The following is a 21919-nucleotide window of genomic DNA, read 5'->3' as shown; positions in this document are numbered from 1 at the left end:
GATTACCAATGCATTTGACAAGGTGCCACATCTAATAAGAGTTCATGGTGTCGGGGGTAACATGTTAGCATGGATAGATGGTTGGTTAGCTAATAAGGAAGCAGAGAGTAAGAATAAATAGGTATTTTTGGTCGGCAAGATGTGACAAGTAGAATGTTGGGGCCTCAACTATTTACAATTTATATTAATGTCTTGAATGAAGGGAAGGAATGTGCAGCTGCTAAATTTGCTGATGACACAAAGATAGGTAGAAAAGTAAGTTTTGAAGAGGACAGAATGATTCTGCAAAGATACAGAGATAGGTTAGGTCATTGGCAAATAATTTGGGAAAATGTGAACTTGCTCTTTTGGCAAGAAGAATAGAAAAGTATAATGTTATTTAAATGGAGGGATTTTGAAGATCTCTGTGGTACAAAGGGGTCTGGATGTCCTGGTACATGAGTCAGGGAAAGTTAGTATACAGTCACAGCCAATAATTAGGAAGGCAAATGGAATGTTCTTGTTTATTGCAAAGGGAATGGAACTGTTTTTCTAAAGTTGAACATGGTTTTGGTGGGCCTGCATCAGAGTACAATTTAAGATTATCTGGCCTCCCAGCTGCATGTTTCTCAGTGGCGGGAGGCAGCGCACTGTTTGCTGGCAGCGTGATTCCATGCTTCCTGTAGGATTTGACTGTCGGTTAGGGATTTTGAAACCATTCAGGTTACCAGCTGCACTTGGCGATTACTGGAACTCAGTAGAAATTTAAGTTAAAACTTCTCAGGTGCAAATAAGAATTGTTTTATTTGTCTTCTATTGATTACAATTTGAAAGTCATTTAAAAGGCAATTCGTAGACAATTTGAAGCTTTCAAAGAATCACAGGAATTATCTTCTTAGGCAAACAGCTCGAAAAATAACTTTAAAAGTCAAAGTCTGAAAATGAAATATGAATACAGAGAGACAGTGAATAGTTCAGATCAAAGTATAGATGATTCTAACCTACCCAGAACCGACCAAAAATTAACTGAAGCTACCTACCCCACCTAACCTAAAACTAACCTAAAAATGGCGGAACAAATCTCTTCAGTTATACTGTTGCATATCTGTCTTAAGTCATCTGCTCACATCCCAATATAATCCTAATTGGTTTGGGTCAGACTCAAACACATTTGATTTGACGGCAAGCCGTCCATATTCAATATGTAACATTACTTCTAATTGTTGCATATCTGCATACTTGTGTATGTTAAAGAATGCGATATTGTGCTTTTATCTTTACCAGCAAAAATTGGTTTTCTGATGACTTGGCTATTGTAACAATGGAGACTTCATGTTATCTCGTCATGCCATGCTGGACAATGACTTGAAAAATGTAAATCAAACTGTCTGTTTTAATCTAGTAAAGTGAATTATGCTGCTTCTATGAAATTGTTATGTTTTGAGAATGTTGGAATCAAATATATTTGATTCAATGTTTTATAAACTGTCCATTTTAAAAATCCAGCAATAGTCTAAAATGTTTCAAACCGTATAAGTTATGGAATGTGGTTCAGGCTGTAATCACGAGAAGCCTGAAATCAGAACAATAGAGCCTTTACTCCTGCCACCTTGTTGCTATGGAATTCAGCCCTTGTCCTTGGAGAAATGTATCAGGCTTCTCGGTTTCTTTCAAACTATGTATTTAGAAAATGATTAAATTAATTTGCAGAATATGTGTTTTTTAATCCTTAATTTAAAACCGGGGCTTAATATTTACGCTTAAACAGCTAACTTTTACCTATATTAGGTGTATTAGAAATACCTGGCTTCTACACTCCCGCTGCTGTCAATGGGAATGCCATGGGCGCGGGTGTGCATGCATTGCCGGCAGGACCAGATAATCCTGCCACCAGCGAACGGCTGGAGAATAGCATTAGAAGCAGTTCAAAGAAGGTTCACTCAACCAATACCTGATTTGGGGGAACATATATGATCCTGAGAGGACTTGATAGGGGAATCCTGAAAGGATGATCCCCTTTGTGGGAGAGACTAGAACTAAGAGACACAGTTTAAAAATAAGTAGCCTCCCATTGAAGACAGTGATGAGATTTCTTGTTGTTCCCGAGGATCAAGAATCATAGAATTTACAGTGCAGAAGGAGGTCATTCGGCCCATCGGGCCTGGACCGGCCCTTGGAAAGAGCACCCTACTTAAGCCCACACCTCCATCCTAACCCCGTAACCCAGTAACCCCACCTAACCTTTTTGGACATTAAGGACAATTTAGCACGCCCATTCCACCTAACCTGCACATCTTTGGACTGAGGGAGGAAACCGGAGCACCTTCTTTGCAACTTTCTTCCACAGAGAGTGGTGGAGACAGGGGCAATGAATAATTTTAAGGCAGAGATAGATAGGTTCTAGACTAACAAGAGAGCAAAAATGATCAGCATCAGCAGAATGTGGAGTTGAGGCCACAATCAGATTAGCCATGATCTTATTGAACGGCCAAACTGCTCAAAGGGCCAAATGGCTTAACTTCTAATTTGTATGTTCATATGTCAAGGGTTGCCGGGTCACATGGGCCAATATTTCTTATAATCCAAGAAAAGTCTGTGATTACAACTTATTCCTTTACAAACTCTTAAAAGCCCTTTTAAATTATTCTGATAAAGAATTACACATTCCAGAGACATTTTAAAGAAATTACACATTTTCCTTACTGCACTGCTTCCGGGTCAAAGTCCCTCACAGGGGCTTTCCGTTGTCTAAGACTAAACTTAAAACTTTCTCTTCATAATTTATTTGATTTTGCTACTGCTGTAGCCATACCATGCAGCCAGCATTTTGACCTTTTCTCCTATTGCTGCATTTAATTTAGAGAACAATGATGCCAAAAATATGGCTTGATGAATTGGGTGTACTGGATCCAGAATCTAGCATTCGTTGTATTCAGCAATCATTCAGCTGCAACACCATACTGCTCTGCCAAGGTCAAATACCTCAGGACATTTCATGATATAAATTATAATAGCCTCAGAAACAAATTTTAATTAAAAATCCTTGGTTTGTGGTTGACGAAGTGTTGTGTGATAAAAAGAATGGGATAGATTTTCAACTTGCTGCCTTGATGTAAAATTGGAATTATGGATCGGCTGCTCATTATAGAACTAGTTTCAAGATGTATATAATCAGGCCCCACAACAACATGAGTTGTGGATTAGAGGGCCATAAAGCTGTTGAAGAGCAGATTCTAGTGTCTGTACAAATTGGAGAACTTGTGAAGCACAACGAGGAGTGAGGATTGTCATACCGTGCTATGTTCTGCAGAATTTCGGACATCATGGAAGGCATCAATTTAGCTTTAATGAGGAGAAGCCAGTGCCACCTGATAAAAAGGAGCTGCTAGGCATAGAATCAAGGAATCCCTACAGTGTAGAGGGCAGCCATTCGGCACATCAGGTCTGCACTGACACTCTGAAAGAGCACCATGAAAGGAGGTACGGTGGTGCAGTGGTTTGCACTGCTGCCTCACGGCACCGAGGACCCGGGTTCGATCCCGGCCCCGGGTCACTGTCAGTGTGGAGTTTGCACATTCTCCCCGTGTCTGCATCGGTCTTACCCACACAACCCAAAGATGCGCAGGGTAGGTGGATTGGCCATATTAAATTGCCCGTTAATTGGAAAAAAAGAATTGGGCACTTTAAATTATTTTTAAAAAGAAAGAGCACCGTACCTATGCCCCCCCCCCCCCCCCCCCCCCCCCACCTGCCCCTAATCCCAATAACCTCACCTGACCTTTTGGACATGAAGGGGTACTTTAGCGTGGCTAATCCACCTAATTTGCACATCTTTGGAATCTTTGGATTCTCCGGTCTCTCTGGATTTCCCATTGAAGCCACTCCAAGATGCCGGGAAACCGCTGCTGGTGGAAACAGAGACTCCCAACGACCGGAGAATTCCGGCCAAGTTCTATGTTCTATATGTGGCACCAAGCCTGGAGTAAATATGGTGAGCTCTTAACTCTCCTCAAGTAGCAAATTGAACCACTCAGTTGTGGAAATTAGGGATGGACGACAAATGCGGACTTTGCTGGCGATGCTCACATCGCACGAAAGAATATTTTAAAGAGAGTGATGGTCTTAAGTGTGGGTGTGAGATTGACTTCTTTGCCCGCTTCATCATCGTCATTTCAATTTTACAATCCTCATAGTTGATGAACAATTTCCAATTCCACTTCCTCACCATCCCCCTTCATTCCCCCTTTGTTGCCCTTGTTGTTTTGATCTGCACAAGAGAAGGGTCATAGTTAATAATAAGTACGCATTACCCCCTTGGGATTAAGGAGAAGTGATGGGGTTGAAACTTCTGGCTGTGTAATGACTCAGAGGGATACTGCGTCAACTGTTCATATTCAATTATTAACGGGATGCTAGGACTATGCACCCGACCTTGCTATCTTGCATGGCCAGGGCATATCCTGACCCTCATTAGGAATAAACTCTTTATAGTTGAGGATATACCTATGGTACCCATTGTTCATGGACATTGTGCATCAATTCTTCCTGGAATAAGATTGAGTGAATTAGATTCAAGTTACTAAATAAGGACTGTCTCCTTGGAGGATGAAGTGGTACTACCCTTTTAAATTCTAAACACTTTTAAGGAAATACATTCAAGTAACTGGGGCAGCACGGTAGCACAGACGTCAGCACTGCTGCCTCACAGCGCCAGGGACCCCGGTTCAATTCCAGCTTTGGGTGATTGTCTGTGTGGAGTTTGTACAGACCCCATGTCTGTGTGGGTTTCCTTTGGGTGCTTCGGTTTCCTCCCACAGTCCAAAGATATGCAGGTAGGTGGATTGGCCATGCTAAATTGCCCCCTAATGTCCAGGAATGTGCAGGTTATATTACAGGGATAGGGCGAGGCAGACACTCATCAATGGGCAGAGTGCTTATTCAATGGATCAGTGCTGACTCGATGGACCGAATGGCCTCCTTCGGCACTGTAGGAATTCTATGATAGCTATAGTTGGAAAAGGTGACAACAGGTACGTTAAGGTGCTGAATTTTTTAAAAATATGTTCATGTGATTTGGACATCACTGATAAGGTCAACATTTATTGGTTATTCCTACTTGTCTTTCAAAAAGTGGTGGTGAGCCATTTCCTGTATTGTCGGAGTCCATGTGGTGTAGGTATATCCACAGTGATCTTTGCGAGGGAATTCCAAGATTTTGACCCCGTAACAGGAAAGAACCAGTGATCAAACTCCAAGTTAGGAAGGTATGTGACTTGGAAATGAACCTGCAGGTACTGTTGTTCCCATGTTCCTGGCACCCTTGTTCTTCTTGGTAATGAGGTTCCGCAGTTATTGCATTTTGTAGATGGTATGGACTGCTTCCAAGGTGCACCGGTGATGGAGGAAATGAATGCTTCAGGTGGTAGATGGGGTGCCCGACAGGCGGTCTCCTTTGTCCTGAGTGGTGTTGAGCTTCTTGAGTGTTATTGGAGCTTCACTCACCCAGGCAGGGGGAGATCATTCCAAAATATTTCTGATTTGTGACTTGTAAATGGCAGACAGAATTTGGAGTTTCAAGAGGTCAGTTACTCAACACAGAATCAGCAGCCTCTGACTTTCTCTTTTAACCATTTATACGGTTGGTCAGGTTAAGTTTCTAGTCAATGGTGACCCCCTGGATGTTGATACTGAGCGACTGAATGATGGGTAATGGGTTCAATGATGCTAACGCTAATGAATGTCAGGAAGATGATGAGATCCTTTATTATTGAAGGTGGTCATTGCCTGGCATTTGTGTTGATGAATGTCACTTTGCCACTTAGTCACCCAAGCGTGAATGCTGTCCACATCTTGACATTTGCAGGCACAAATTGTTTCATTTGCTGAGGAGCCGTGAATGGATCTGCAAAGATGAGTGAACACTTCTGACCTTGTGCTTGAGGGAAGGTCATGGATGAAACAGCTGAAGGTGAATGGGCCTGGGGCACTGCCCTGAGGAGCCCCTTTTGCAATATCATGCGACTGAGATAATTGACCTCCAACAACCACCACCATCTTCCTTTGTTGGTGGGTTAATGTCCTTCCTATCCCTTAGCCATAGGACAGTATGAAGGCTTACATCTGTAGCTCCTAATTTTAGATGGTGAACAGTGTACTTCTGTGTAGCTTTCCTAAATACAAAAAAGTTGGCGTGTTATTTTGTGCATCCTGATCAGATCATAATGTTTTGCGGCACATTCTGCAGTTCTGTGGATGAGAAAATTAGCATTCGGTGTCAATGCCATCTCCCTCTATATGGCACGAAAGACATTTTTTCGAGTCTTCCTCTCTGTTTCTCCACTGCTGCATGTCACTGAGGAGTTCTTCCAGGTCCAACCCATGGAAATGTTAGCTCACATGCCATTGTCTCTGCTGCCCACTCAGAACATTGAGGAATTGTGGTACAAAACCTTCAAATTATTCTTGGGATGTCCGTTCAAGCTTCCTGACTGTTAACTAGCTCTCCAAACCTGCTGCTTCCCAGATGCCCACTGCCTTTGGCTTTTTGCAATCTAATGTCCAGGCATCCCAGAATATTCCTTCTCTTTCATATAGGATTTGCACCAATGCATATCTAAATGAATTAATCCACAACATTCTTGTACAAATCATTACAACTCAGCGCTTATTCACCAAGCAAAGGAGGAATCTAGAGCCATTCTTTTCTTCATATAGGTTTATTCATATAGCCCCGAGAACACAGGCGTATGATTCCAGTTTCCTCCCCCGCACAGGTGGGAATCGTTTCTTTTTTTACAGAAGAATAAAGCTCTAACCTTTCCCCAATTAATAATAGCTGCCTTCATTTCTAAAGCATGCACTTTGTTGTCACAGGATTGGACAGGATACCTGGGGGCTGGTTTAGCACAGGGCTAAATAGCTGGCTTTTAAAGCAGACCAAGGTAGGCCAGCAGCACGGTTCAATTCCCGTACCAGCCTCCCTGAACAGGCGCCGGAATGTGGTGACTAGGGGCTTTTCACAGTAACTTCATTTGAAGCCTACTTGTGACAATAAGCGATTTTCATTTTCATTTCATTTCATTTCAATATTAAGCCAAAGAACTGTCGAAACCTTCGGTGGCAAGTCGCCTCACACTACCACAATTGCAATGCCACACAGCATTCAGGCCATTCAACTTAAAAAGTTTAATTTAATCTGCTCTTTTCCTCTTTCTGATGTCCAATTTGAGGAAACTGAGCAAAATTGGATGTTCATTTGCTAAACATTAGCTTCAAAAAGCGTCATTTTCCGGTCAATTCCGCTGGAGCAAATCTTCTGGTCTCACTGATGGCAACACCAGCGAGTTCCCCAGTTGCGAAGAGAGTGCGAACAACAAGACGCAATCAAGACGTTGATAGCAGCGAGTGGCCAATGGGTGGTCCTCTGCCGCAAAACACACTGCGGAGGGGTTTATTTGCCAATTGGAAGCGTGGAGAGATTAATCTGTTTTCACTAGCGTCGCAACCAGCCCACATGTCTTCCGTGTCGTCACCCGACCCGAGCAGACCCTGCTGCTGAATGCAGTGCTCGGAGCGCGAGCTGAGCCTGCCTGAAAACAGTTGAAGGAAACTCATCAGTGGCACTCAGACAGTTAAAATAGTTGTACATGTGTTAACATTCTTCGCGTGGTTCACCTGGAGGTCAACAGAATTGATGCATCTGAACAGATGGTATGAGAAGTCTGCCACATTTGACCCTGTACCACGCAGTCATGGAAATGAGTTTCCCTGAAAGGGACAATAATATTAAGGCCATGCTGTGCAGCTTTCCAGAGCTGGCAAAGGACAAAAGATAGAGAGCCTGGCAGGGAATTTTCATCTGTTTATACTTTGTATTCCTATATAGATTTAATGCCACAGCTAAAACCTCAATCTAGGAAGGCCAGTTTATTTAAATTTTTACAGTGATAATCACACCAGAGCAGCTGGAGGCTTCAGTACAATCCATCAATTAGATCTGTGATTAAAAAGTTGTTACCAGCATTGGTCGACAGAAAAACACTGGATTATTGTAAAACCCCATCTCAAGGTCTTGGGAAGGAAATATGCTGTACTGACTCTTATCAAGATGCACAGCAATGTAGTTCTCTTAACTTCCATATGAAGCAGCTCAGCAAACTACTCACTAAACTACTACGGAAAAGCAGCACAATAATACAGTTGGATGACCTGACATCGACTTAGAAACCGGGCACGACAAAGGTGCACACATCTCTATCAATCCTGAAAGGTCTATTACGATTCCAGACCAGTCCCCAACAGTGACTACAATACTGGACAGAAACCTTAATATTTTAATTTTGTCAGATTGTGAGGAAAGGAGACTTCGCTCCAGGAGTGATTATGCAAAGAAATAAGGATATGGTATATTAAAACAAACTTTATTCCGAGCACAGTATTAAAATCTTTAACATCAAACCAGGAAATAGCTTACAATTACCCCTTAAACAACATTACTCAATCAAGTGAATGCAACACCCTTAATTGCTTTCTATATTCCCAATTAAACAACAAGGAAAAAAAACACCTTGGCTCTCAATCCACCATTAATACCGCTTGCACTCAGGAATACTTGCTTTACAGAGATGTCCTTTGAGAAAGAGAGATATTTGACACTGCTTTACAGAAAAGGTCTGACTCCTGTCAGACCCATGCAGAAGCTCTGGCTATATGTCTTCAAAAGCTGTTTCGGCATGCTTGTTTCAGCTCCCCATTGTTCTCAGACAAGTCTGCACTGCTTCAAAGACTGTTAATCTCTTTTAAGTAACCTGCAGTGAGAGCAGAACTGCCTCACAGCTTCATTCATCCATAACTGAAAACTAATTTACTCCACATAATTTACTCCGCCTTAATCAAAACAAAATTCCATTAGCCCAAGCTTTTTACCATACTTTAATTGCAGCCTGGTTCTGAAAACCATTGTTGTCTTTCAAACTGGGATTCATTTAAAAACATGACTTCAGCAATCAAACAGATTCTAACCAAGGTTTTAACCTTTACTTCACCAAATACTTATAATACAATGTATCTGAAATTCCTATATTCATTACAAGTCCTCCTCACTAATATCTGGGGACTTCTGCCTAAATTAGGAGAGCTGTCCCACAGGTTATTCAAACAACAGTTTGATATAGTCATACTCCCGAAGCATACTTAACAGTCAATGTCCCAGACATCGGCATTACTATCATCATCCATGGTTATATCCTGTTCCTCTGGCAGGACAGTTCAATCAGTGTTGGTAGCACACTGGTATACTGTTGCGACAGAGTTAACCTGGGAGTCCTCAACATGGACTCTAAACTCATGATGTCTCAAGGTATCCAGTCCAAAGGGGGGAATAAAACCTCCTGTGATTAGCATGTACAGCTCTCCCTGAACTGACGAATCAATTCTCTTCCAGGTTGAATATTACTTGTATTACAATTATGAGTTTTATATGATTTTTTATGTTTTGGGAAAATGAAAGGGCCATGTGACCTGCTCTGCAGTCTGCCTGACAGCAAACATTGGTGGTTTGATTTTTAGATATTAAAGGCAGCCAGATTATTTTCCTGGGAAGAAGGTGCAATGTGTTTACACTTGGATACAATGGTCTCAGATGCCTGGCTAATAGCAATTATACTGGGAGTCTCGGAAGTTCCAGAAAAATGTTCAGAAAGTTGTTTGTAAACTGTGTTGCTCTAAACTGTCCATTTAGCAAGTGAGTTGGGCTCTCAAGGATAGTTAATCTGCAATTGTACCTGAATACATGGCTCATGTGATTCATGTTGCCATTGTGATGAGTCTGCTGAAAGGAAGGGTACAGAGAAAGCCATTGTGACATCAGCCTACAGGCTTGCCTAATTATCACTGAATATTACAGACAGGCTAGTGTATGGGGGAGAGAGAGAGGAGCAGCTAAAGGCCTGCGGTCTATATTGTTCTGGAATGTGGGTAGAAGGCCACGTTCAGATTGAAACAACCAAATTTGTGTGGAGTAAAAACAAAGCTGAAAGATTTACCTGGTTTGTGGTAGAGGAAGGATCTCCAGTAATATTCTCACTGCGAAGCACAGTTCTGGGGTTAGAAGAAACAAGGCTGGTAATGGAAAAGAACTGAAATAAACCCCACCGGAGCTAAGATCATTTTGGACTGATTCTGGGAGAATTGAATATCTACTTAACCGACAATGTAACATCTACTGATACTGCTTTTATTAAAATTTCTGGCCTGTAGTTTAAAGCATTAATTGTCCACAAAAATTTAGACCCCCCTCCCCCCCAGCCACATGTTTCTCAGCAGTGCGCCACTCGCTGGCAGCGGGATTCCCTCTTCCTACTGCTTGTCAATGGGATTTCTCATTGAAGTTACTCCATGTCACCAATACATCTTCAGGCAGGGTGCCCTGCCAGCGGGAAAAGAGAATCCCGAAAACCAGATAATTCCAGCCAATGTTTATGAGATGTTTATTCTAAATCTGTTTGTTACAACAAACAACTGAAACATGAAATCCTGTTGTGTCATTCCTTCAGCTATTAACTGGAAGTCTGAACTCCTTTTCAAAGTTATCGGTCTCCACAGGGATTGTAACATTTGGAAGAAGCACAGAGGGTAGCAAGGACACAGAATGTACTCTGGGTGGGAGAATTACCATATTTTAAAATTAATTCTTGGGATGTGGTCTTCACTGGCTGTCCAGCATTTATTGTCCATCCCTAATTAACAGAAGATGATGGTGTGCTGCCTTGTTGAACTGCTTCAGTCCATGTGGTGTAGATACACCCATAATGCTGTTAGGGATGGAGTTCTAGGATTTTGACCCAGCGAAAGTGAAGGAACCATGATATATTTCCAAGTCAAGGTGGTGAGTGGCTTAGAGATGCACTTCCAGGTGTGGTGTTCCCATGTATCTGCTGCCCTTGTACTTCTAGATGGTCGCAGTTGTGGGTTTGGAAGGTGCTGTGTAAGGAGTCTCGTTGAGTTCCTGCAGTGCATCTTGCGACTCGTACACACTGCTGCGACTGTGCATCAGTGGTGGAGGGAGTGAATGTTTGTGGATAGGTTGCCAATCAAGCAGGCTGCTTTGTCCTGACCATCACCAAGAATGGTTCGGTAGCACCATTAGTAAGTGAACTGGCCAAATCCTGATGCTCGCATTTGCCAGACGAGGCCTGCAACAGGTGGGAAGAGAATCAAGACCAGGAAAAAAGCTACTTAACCTGGTCCTCACCAATCCACCTGTCACAGGTGCATCTGTTCATGACAGTATTGGTCACGGTGCCCACTGACTGACCTGATGGAGCTGAAGTCTTGTCTTTACACTGGGGGCACCTTCCATCATGTCATGTGACATTACCATCATGCTTAATGCAACAGATTCAGAAAAAATCTGCAAGCTCAAAACTATGGCCATCAACAGCAGCAGAACCATATACCAGCACAATCTGTCATCTCACTGCCCGACATCTCCCCCAATCTGCCATTTCCCTCAATATAGGAACCAATGCTATACATAAGAACATAAGAACTAGGAGCAGGAGTAGGCCATCTGGCCCCTCGAGTCTGCTCCGCCATTCAATTAGATCATGGCTGATCTTTTGTGGACTCAGCTCCACTTTCCGGCCCGAACACCATAACCCTTAATCCCTTTATTCTTCAAAAAACTATCTATCTTTACCTTAAAAACATGTAATGAAGGAGCCTCAACTGCTTCACTGGGCAAGGAATTCCATAGATTCACAACCCTTTGGGTGAAGAAGTTCCTCCTAAACTCAGTTCTAAATCTACTTCCCCTTATTTTGAGGCTATGCCCCCTAGTTCTGCTGTCACCCGCCAGTGGAAACAACCTGCCCGCATCTATCCTATCTATTCCCTTCATAATTTTAAATGTTTCTATAAGATCCCCCCTCATCCTTCTAAATTCCAACGAGTACAGTCCCAGTCTACTCAACCTCTCCTCATAATCCAACCCCTTCAGCTCTGGGATTAACCTAGTGAATCTCCTCTGCACACCCTCCAGCGCCAGTACGTCCTTTCTCAAGTAAGGAGACCAAAACTGAACACAATACTCCAGGTGTGGCCGCACTAACACCTTATACAATTGCAACATAACCTCCCTAGTCTTAAACTCCATCCCTCTAGCAATGAAGGACAAAATTCCATTTGCCTTCTTAATCACCTGTTGCACTTGTAAACCAACCTTCTGTGACTCATGCACTAGCACACCCAAGTCTCTCTGAACAGCGGCATGCTTTAATATTTTATAGTTTAAATAATAATCCCGTTTGCTGTTATTCCTACCAAAATGGATAACCTCACATTTGTCAACATTGTATTCCATCTGCCAGACCCGAGCCCATTCACTTAACCTATCCAAATCCCTCTGCAGACTTCCAGTATCCTCTGCACTTTTCGCTATAATGAAGAATGTATTGAAAAGAATGAAAGGAACACTATCAGGGTACCTAAAAATGACGTACCAACCTGATTAAGCAAGATCACATACAAGTCTATGTGCATGCCTTCCATCAAAGCAGCAGCAGCACATTATACATACAGCTAACTCAGCCTGCCACATCCAAACATGATCTATAAAATCCCTACAGTGCAGAAGGAGGCCAACGAGTCTGCACCAACCCTTTGAAAGAGCACTTGGCCCACTCCCCCACTCTATCCCCATAACCCCGTGCATTGATCATGACACTAAGGGGTAATTTAGCGTGGCCATTCCACCTAACCTGCACAGCTTTGGAGTGTGGGAGGAAACCGGAGCAGCCGGAGGAAACCCACGCAGACACAGTGAGAATGTATAAACTCCACACAGTGTCACAAGTCCAGAATCGAACCGGGATCCCTGACACTGTGAGGCAGCAATGGAGAACCACTGTGCCACTGGTAATGGTGGGCAATTAAATAACTAACAGGAGGAGCAGATTTCACGATCGTCCCTATCCTGAAAGGGAACCCAGCACATCAGTGCAAAAGGCAAGGCCGATTCATTTGGTCAGAATCTAAGTGGATAATTCATCTCCACCTTCTGAGAATTCCACCGTCATAGAAACCAGCCTTCAGCCAGTCCAATTTACATAAAGTGTCATGTGAGAGTACCTTTAAGAAATTGGTGTTTCAGAAAAGTACCTTTAAGAAATGGGTGTTTATCGGTGATGTCAGAGTGTGGGTGCAGCTGGGCTGTCTGTCAGCTTTTTACTTTTGTTTTAGGCTGTTTGCTGCAGGGTGTGTTTTAGTTTTGTTTTCAGTGTTGGAGCTGAAGCCAGACAGAGCAGCTGTACTGTTGATCTCTCTGCCATGAAAAGACCATCTCTTGATCATTTGGTGAATTCAGAATTATAAATGTTCTCAGTAGTGAATGTAAACCTAATGTGCTTCTGTTTAAAGGTTTTTTTTAAAGTATTCTGGATGTTAAAAGGACAGCTTACGGATTACTTAGTGTTGTATTCTTTGCGGGTTATATTTGAATTGATGGTTGCTAAGATGTTCACTGTATGTTTTAAAAAGGTAAACTTGAGTTCATAGAATAAACATTGTTTTGTTTTAAAAAATACTTTTTCCATTTCGCTGTTCCACACCTGTAGAGTGGGCCGTGTGCTCTCCATACCACAATCTATTAAAAGTTGTGGGTCAGGTGAACTCCATGATACAGTTTGGGGTTCTCTAAACACAGGCCCATAACAAAAGGCTATTGACCCAGACAACATCAAAACTTTAGTACTGAAGACTTGCAATGCAGAACTAGTCTCACCTCTAATTTAGCTAACCCTGTATAGCTACAATGCTGGAATCTGCATGACAATGCAAAAAAATGCCTAGCAATCTCCCATCTACAGAATGCCAAATTCAAACCAGCAAAATAGCAAGTCAAACCCCCACCCCATCAGTCTACTCCCAATCATCAGCACAGTGATGGAAAGTATTGTTGACAAATCTAGCTGTGCCACTGCCACTTACTCACTAATAACCTTCTCACAAATGCTCAGTGTTGAGTTCCACCATCACCACTCGGCTCCAGACCACATGGCTTCATTTAGAGCTTCACATTTTTCAATCGCTGTAACCTCCTCAAACCTCTCCATTCATCTGTCTCCAATCTCTTGTGTATCCCTCCTTCTTTTGCCCCATTATTGACAAGCAGTCCATCAGCTGACTGAGCCCAATGCTCTTCCCCTGCAATCTCCTCCTTCAAGATTCCCTTTCAAATCCACCTCTTTTCACAAGTTTTTGACAACCACTTAATATTTCCTTCCATGGTTTTGTCATTGGTGATTATGTGAAATGCCTTGGTTTGTTTTTCTATTATTAGAGATTTGTTTCCATGTGCATGTAAATCTCTGCTCTTCTATTACCTTTAAAGCTGTACGCAGCGAGTGGTAATGACTGGGGATCGCTGCCAATGAGGGTGGTGGACGTGGAGGAAAAAAAAATGATTTCAAAAGGAAAGTGGATGGAAACTTGAAGGAAATAAACTTGCTGGGCTATATAGGAGTGGAACTAACTTTGTTTCCCCAAAGTGAGTCAGCTTCGACTCGATGGGTAGAATGGCCATTTTGGGTGCTGTAAAAGGAGTTCCTCAGAGTAGTATCCGAGGCACACGTATTTTCAGCTGCTTCATCAATGACCTACCTTCCTTCATAAGGTCAGAAGGAGGGGATGTCCCCTGATGATTGCACTGTGTTCAGCTCCATTCGCGACTCCGCATCTAATGAAGCAGTCCATGTTCAAATTCAGAAAAACCTGACCAATAGCCAGACTTGGGCTGACAAGTAACATTCATGCCACATAAGTGCCTGGCAATGAACATCTCCAACAAGAGAGGTTACAACCTTTGCCCTTTGACATTCAATGGCATTACCATCGCTGAATCCCCCCACAAGTCACTCACAATCGTGACCTGGAAATTCTTTCACTGTCACTGAGTCTGAAACCTAGAATTCCCTCCCTAACAGCATTGCGGGTGTACCTACACCACATGGACGGCAGCGGTTCAAGAAGGCAACTCACCATCACCTTTTTAAGGCAAATTACGTATCGGTAGTGAATTTTGGCCTCGCCAGCAACACCCATTTAGTGATCACAGACATGTCTGAGGTGAGTGGATAAAATAATCTAATTTTATTACAAAGTAACAATCCTCTTCAGATCCCAGTCGGGTCTGACATGTCGGTTCCAAAACTGGCTGACTTTTATATCACGGCTCCTCATCCCTCAGCAGAGGAGCTCATACTCAAGGAGGCTCACAGGTAGACTCATTGCTTCTTCCCCGTAAGTCTCGTGCGGGTTATAACAACCCACATCCCATGAATGAATGAAATGAATGACTCTCCGTGACTCTATCAGACATGACAATAACAAACAAAGTTTGCATTAAGAAACTTTTCAACAAATGGCTCAGTCTTAGTATCTGTGAACCTAATCGTATTCCAATGCAAATTGATGCCTTCCAACCCCACACTGCTTTTACTAGTTTTTGGCAATGAGAGGACATTTTAAAGATGACCCGGCAAGTATTCAATTAAGACCATAACAGCTTTCATCAACAAAGAACAGCAGTTGGTTAATAGTCTATTAACTGATTATTAACACCTATATTGCTCTTTACTTATAGAAAATTGAAACTCACTCCACTTTAAAAAGGACTTATGGACCTTTCATACCGTGCAGGGTAATGAAACAACCCTTTAGAAAGGTAGGAAATTGTGCTATCATTCAAGTAACGTTTTTGTCTTCTGAGTTCAAATCTGCAATGCTCTATTGTATCTTTTGCTGCCACCTTAATAACTTATCCCAGCTGAGAAGCTATTTCTGATTCATTTCCACAGACTAGAGGGATTTTAGGATTCACTTGTGCCAGATTTCTATCACTGATAAAATGTATCTCTAAGTAGTCCATTCTATTCTCTCCTCTTCACCTCAAGTGTAAGAAGCTCATGAGCACCCACTTGCCACTTGCATTTTCCAGCTCTCATACTTGAACAAATAATTACAAAGGATCTGCCATTTTTCAGTTCTGAGGTTTCCAGTACAGAATGAGTCACAAAACCTCACCGTGACATCCGTGTCGATAGGAAAACTGACATGGATTAAATTCTGTCTCAAATTACTGGTGGGACAACAAACACAGCTCATGCTGACTTTCATGTTACTTGAGATAGGGCTGAGTAACTGCACCTAGGGATACAAGGAGATTTGGCAAATTCGATCCGGAAATGTCTGAGTGGCTGGAAGCAGCGGGTGATGGTCGATGGGTGTTTTCCTGACTGGAAGCCTGTGTCCAGTGGGGCCCCGCAGGGATCAGTGTTGGGGCCCTTGCTGTTTGTTGCTTATGTCAATGATTCAAACATGAATGTAGGAGGGCTTATCTGTAAATTGGTAAGTGGTAAAAAGTGAGGAGGACAGACTTTGGTAACAGGAGGATATAAACGGCTGGTCAGATAAGCTGATCAGCGGCAAATGGAATTCAATCCGGATAAATGTGAGGTGGTACACTTGAGCAGGACAAACAAGGCAAGATATGATGAACGGCAGGACCCTGGGAAGCACCAAGGATCAGAGGCACCTTGGTGTGCATGTACACCAGTCCCTTAATATAGCAGGGTAGGTGGATACAGGGGTTAAGAAGGCATATGGTATATTTGCCTTTCGTAATCGAGGCATAGAGTTTAAGAGCAGCAAGGTTATGACGGAACTGTATAAAATGTTGGAATCTGAGATGCAAGTGAAACACTGTGTAACCTGGAATGAGTGTTTTGGGCCTGGGATGTTAAGCAAGGACGAGGTAACGGGGCAGGTGTTACACCTTCTGCGATTGCATGGGAAGGTGCCATGGGTGATGGGAGAGGTGCTGAATATGGTGGAGGAGTGGACTAGATTATCTCGGAGGGAACGGTCTCTGTGGAATGCTGACAGAGGGAGTGAAGGGAAGATGTGTTTGGTGGTGGCATCACGCTGGAGTTGGCGAAAATGGTGGAGGATTATGCTTTGCATGCGGAGGCTGGTGGAATGAAATGTGAGAACGAGGGGGACACTATCCTTGTTGTGGGAGGAAGTGGAGGGGGCGAGGGTAGTGGCGCGGGAGATGGATCGCACACTGTTGAGGGCCCTGTCCACAACTGTAGGTGGGAAATCACGGTTGAGGAAGAAGGAACATATTTTCGAAGCACCATTTTGGAAAGTGGCATCATTGGAACAAATGCGACGGAGGCAAAGGAACCAAGAGAAAGGGATGGAGTCCTTACAGGGTGTAGGGTGCGAAGAGCTGTAGTCCAGATAGCTGTGGGAGTCAGTGGGCTTGTAGTGGATATTAGTGGATAGTCTATTGCCGGAAATGGAGACAGAAAGATCAAGGAAGGGAAGGGAAGTGTCTGAGATGGACCAGGTGAAAGTGATGGCGGGGTGGAAACTGGAAGCGAAGTTGATGGATTTTTCCAGGTCCGGGCGAGAGCACCAAAATAGTCATCAATGTATCGGTAAAGGAGTTGTGGGAGGGGGCCCGGAGAGGCCTGGAACAAGGAATGTTCCACATACCCATAAAAAGGCAAGCGTAGCTAGGACCCACGCAGGTACCCATTGCTACACCTTTGATTTGGAGAAAGTGAGATGAGGTATATGAGGAAAAACATTTTCACCCATTAGAGAGTCTGGAACTCATTGCCTGAAAGGGTGGTGGAGGCAGAGATCCTCATAGCATTTAAGATTCCAGCATCCGCAGTAATTTGCTTTTATCCAGTGTATAAAATGTTGGTTAGGCCACAGCTAGAATATTGTGTGCAGTTCTCGAATCCACATTATAGGTGGGGTGTGATAGCACTGGAAAGGGTGCAGAGGAGATCTACCAGGATGTTACCTGGTGTGGAGGGTTTTAGCAATGAAGAGAGATTGGATAGACTGGGGTTGTTTTCCTTGGAGCAGAGGAAACTGCGGGGAGGACATGATTGAGATGTACAAAATTATGAGGGGCATAGGTAGAGTAGGCAGGAAAAAGCTTTTCCCCTTGGTAGAGGGATCAATGACCAGGGTGCGTAGATTTAAGGTAAGAGACAGGAGGGTAAGGGGAAGGATGTTTAGAGGGTATGTGAGGAAAAACATTTTCACCCATTAGGGAGTCTGGAACTAACTGCCTGAAAGGGTGGTGGAGGCAGAAACCCTCAGAGCATTTAAGAAGTATTTAGATGTGCACTTGCGATTCCAAGGCATACAAGGCTACGGGCCAAGTGCTGGAAAATTGAATTGTTAAGTTGCTTTATTTTACAGCAAATAAAGATACTTAATCATAGCAGTTGCATTGCAAATTCAATCAGTAAAAGAATATACAGGCTACGTGCATATGCGACCTTGCATTATTTAAACAAAGCAACTTTGAACTATCCTGTTTTTAAACCTCTGATTATTACAAAAGGTTTCTGTGTTTAAGAAAAACCTGACGGGCAATGTTCCCATCTCTGTTCTGTCTAATGTCTTTACAACCCGTGGGGTGGGCCGAAAGCTTACAACTCCTGGTGAAAGTTCTAATACAAGGGATGTGGGATGTTGATTAGTTACAGGCTAATGACTCGAAAGTCTGATGAAAGGTTAATGCAAACTACAGGCTAAGGAAGACCTGGATTTTCCCCCAAGTTCATATTGATTTAACTGATAAACCAACATGTGGATACTGTTCATAATGGGGCAATGCAGACAGAAATTCAGGTGTTTGGACAGGATTAGGCACAACAGTGATTCTCCAGGATTCAAATGAATAATGACTATTTTAGCAAAATGTAAGACAGCAGCAGGGGCCTGTTGGAAAATACAAGGTGATTAATTGAAAAAAGTCACTGAAGAAATAAACTGAGATGTTCTTTGCTTTCTGAATGAAGATGGCTTTGAAGTGTAGTGTCTCACAAAGAACATCAAGCTAAGTTTTGAACAAAGCTAGTTTATTTGCACTAAATAGATTTGACTTGCTTGCTAAGATATAAAAGATTACAGATTCACTAAAACTATGATTCTAATTACAGAGGTCCTGATAAGATGACTATTCTCTACCTCGCCTAACAACCTTCTCCCCGAATCAAGAGTATCACGTGATCCACGTGCATGCGCTTGATCGCCATCCAGTGGTTGGATGCCGTGACAGTAAATTGTTAACCGTTTATTATTCTTACAATATACATATTGTCACATACACGAGAAAAGAAACAATTATAAATAAAGTGAGAAAGTAAAACCTGAATAAATGCAAGCCTAGAAATGGGAATGGAATTTAATGATAAATGTAATACATTTTAAATGGAGCTACAAGTTTATTGTCATTTCCTTTATTTTTAGGAATTTCCTTAAAGGACATTTCTGAACATTACATTGATTTGTTTGCTGATATTTTAGAAATCAAAAGTTGATCATTTTGCTCCAAACTTATTGGTCAGAATCTTGTGCTCAGCTTCGAGGCAGGAAGTGCATTTACTTTGACAGGATGATGGCATACCACCTTCCTGCCTCTGCCAGAATGAAGTTCTGGGCAGGATGGCCCAGGGTCAACCTTCTCTCCCCACCCCCCAATTGAGACACTTAAGTGGCCCATTAATGACCACTTAAAGGCCTCATCCAAGTTGTTATTAACCCAGATGTAGACAGACCTGTTGATGCACCTGACATGTTAAACTGTGCCACCAGATTGTCACCTTCCAGCGGTTGAATGGGTGGGGGGTGGGCGGTGTTGTTCCAATCAAAGACACTCAGTGCCTGTTCGAGGGGACTCGACATTGGGAAGGGGCTGAGGTCCTCCCCCTGTCCTCTTGCTGCCTATCTCCCTGTATCCGTCTGCTTGCAGACCCCACCCATCCCTCCCTTTCCCCCCCCCCCCCCCCCCCCCCCCCCGGCCCCACACCTCCCATATTACTTAGCTGTGGCCTGGGTCACTCTGCAACTCTTGGGCTTAGGAGCCTGTTGTTCTGACAGCAGCCATGCCTCCCCAGTGAGGCGGCTGCGAACAAAGAAGAAAGAAAAGTACAGCATAGGAACAGGCCCATCGGCCCTCCAAGCCTGCGCCGACCATGCTGCCCGTCTAAACTAAAATCTTCTACACTTCCAGGGTCCATATCACTCTATTCCCATCCGAGCAGCTCTCTGTAAGCAAGAGTTCCATCCCTGGGGCCTTGATTCCAGGGGAAGGCCTGCTGTCATCTGATTAGTGTGGTGGGGTGCCTTCCCGGAAGAAGTGTCTCGCTGGCTCCCTAGCGAGTAGGTCAGATCCCTGGCCCCTCGGCATGATTCTGCCCATAAAGTTTAAAAGAAATCTGTATTTGTGTAAAACTTACTGGAAACCCACTTCACAAAAAGGTGTTGCTACTAAAAACTGATTATATTGCCCCGGCAGTAATTGAAATGCAAATAATTACTCAAGTAATTTCACAGCTTTAATTAAAATGTCATTTTAGATATAATGTAAATCATGTGAATCATTCAAACATTAATAGTTTCCCCAATTCTAATTCACAAGTTAGAATTACTGCGAAGATGCTTTGCTCAACTAAGAGAGACAAAAAGGACTTCCAAGAGTTAGATAAAGACTACACTGTAAGGACGGAAGGTCACAGGAATTCTTTCACAGTCATCAGTTTCTCAAACACTTCACTCTGCTTTCAATATTATTCATAGTTACTGGCCAGTGAGATCAGCGTTAGAAATAGTTCAGGCATTGAACACAACATATGAAGGGTTTAACTTGAGCACCCCCTCTTCAATTTTGACAAAGACATTAAATGGCAGAGAGAAGAAATTGCTATACGTTGATGTATAATATGATAACTGAAAGCATTTGCTCCAGGAATATAACGCATTGTCTGTCTGCACAAGTTTTATTTTATGGACTGCCGTCTCAACTAGCTGCCTTGAAATTGAATTATCAAACAACTATATTTGATACACAGTCAAGTTGTTGCAGTAATGTAATTGCTACTTTTATTTCAAACTCGTTGGAATATTTTTTTTCGTTGGAACATACACTTGCAGTTCTTCTTTTATAAGGTAATTGCTTGCTCCCACCAGACAGCTCTCTGGAGTTCGATTATCAGAATGTAAGTGCGATATTTATCACATCCCCCACCACAAAATGTTGAGATGACAATAGCCATTTCCAAGAATAAACTTGACTAACAGCATAAAAAAAAGCTTTACAAAATTCAGCAACTATGCTATCTACTAAAATGGTAAAAGGAAATAAAGCACTCTTCCAGTAATATGCAGGAATGATGGGTTAGGCAGACACTAGAGACATAATGAAAACCATTACACTTGTAAATCATCATATGTCCAAACAATTTGACAGTTTCCTTTGATCTTTGAGAATATCTTTGAGTCAGCTTGACAAAGGGGAATGGGGTTTGATATTAACAACAGTACAAGGGCAGTGGATGATAACTTTGCAGGTTTGGTTTCAACACGATAAGGATTTCATAGCTTTCTGTCCCTCAGACATCACAATAGAATTAAGAACACCCTGGGATATGACTTGTTCATTAGACATGGGAAGAGACAAAAACATCTATGGTTTCTGAGGAGTTGTAATAGCTATTTCCTTAACACGATAGCACAGTGGTTAGCACTGTTGCCTCATAGCGCCAGGGACCCAGATTCAATTCCCAGCTTGGGTCACTGTGCGGAGCCTGCACCTTCTCCCCGTGCCTGCGTGGGTTTCCTCCAGGTGCTCCGGTTTCCTCCCACAAGTCCCGAAAGATGTGCATGTTAGGTGAATTGGATAGTAAGAATTCTCCCTCAGTGTACCCAAACAGGCGCCGTAGTGTGGCGGCTGGGGGATTTTCACAGTAAATTCATTGCAGTGTTAATGCATGCCTACTTGTGACACTAATAAAGTTTATTAAATTATTATGTAGCTGGGCCACCGGCAGCAGCTGACAATGGTGGAGGA

The sequence above is a fragment of the Scyliorhinus canicula genome, chromosome 15 (genome assembly GCF_902713615.1).
Source record: "Scyliorhinus canicula chromosome 15, sScyCan1.1, whole genome shotgun sequence".
Lineage (NCBI taxonomy): Eukaryota > Metazoa > Chordata > Chondrichthyes > Carcharhiniformes > Scyliorhinidae > Scyliorhinus > Scyliorhinus canicula.
This window is presented reverse-complemented; position numbering follows the sequence as displayed.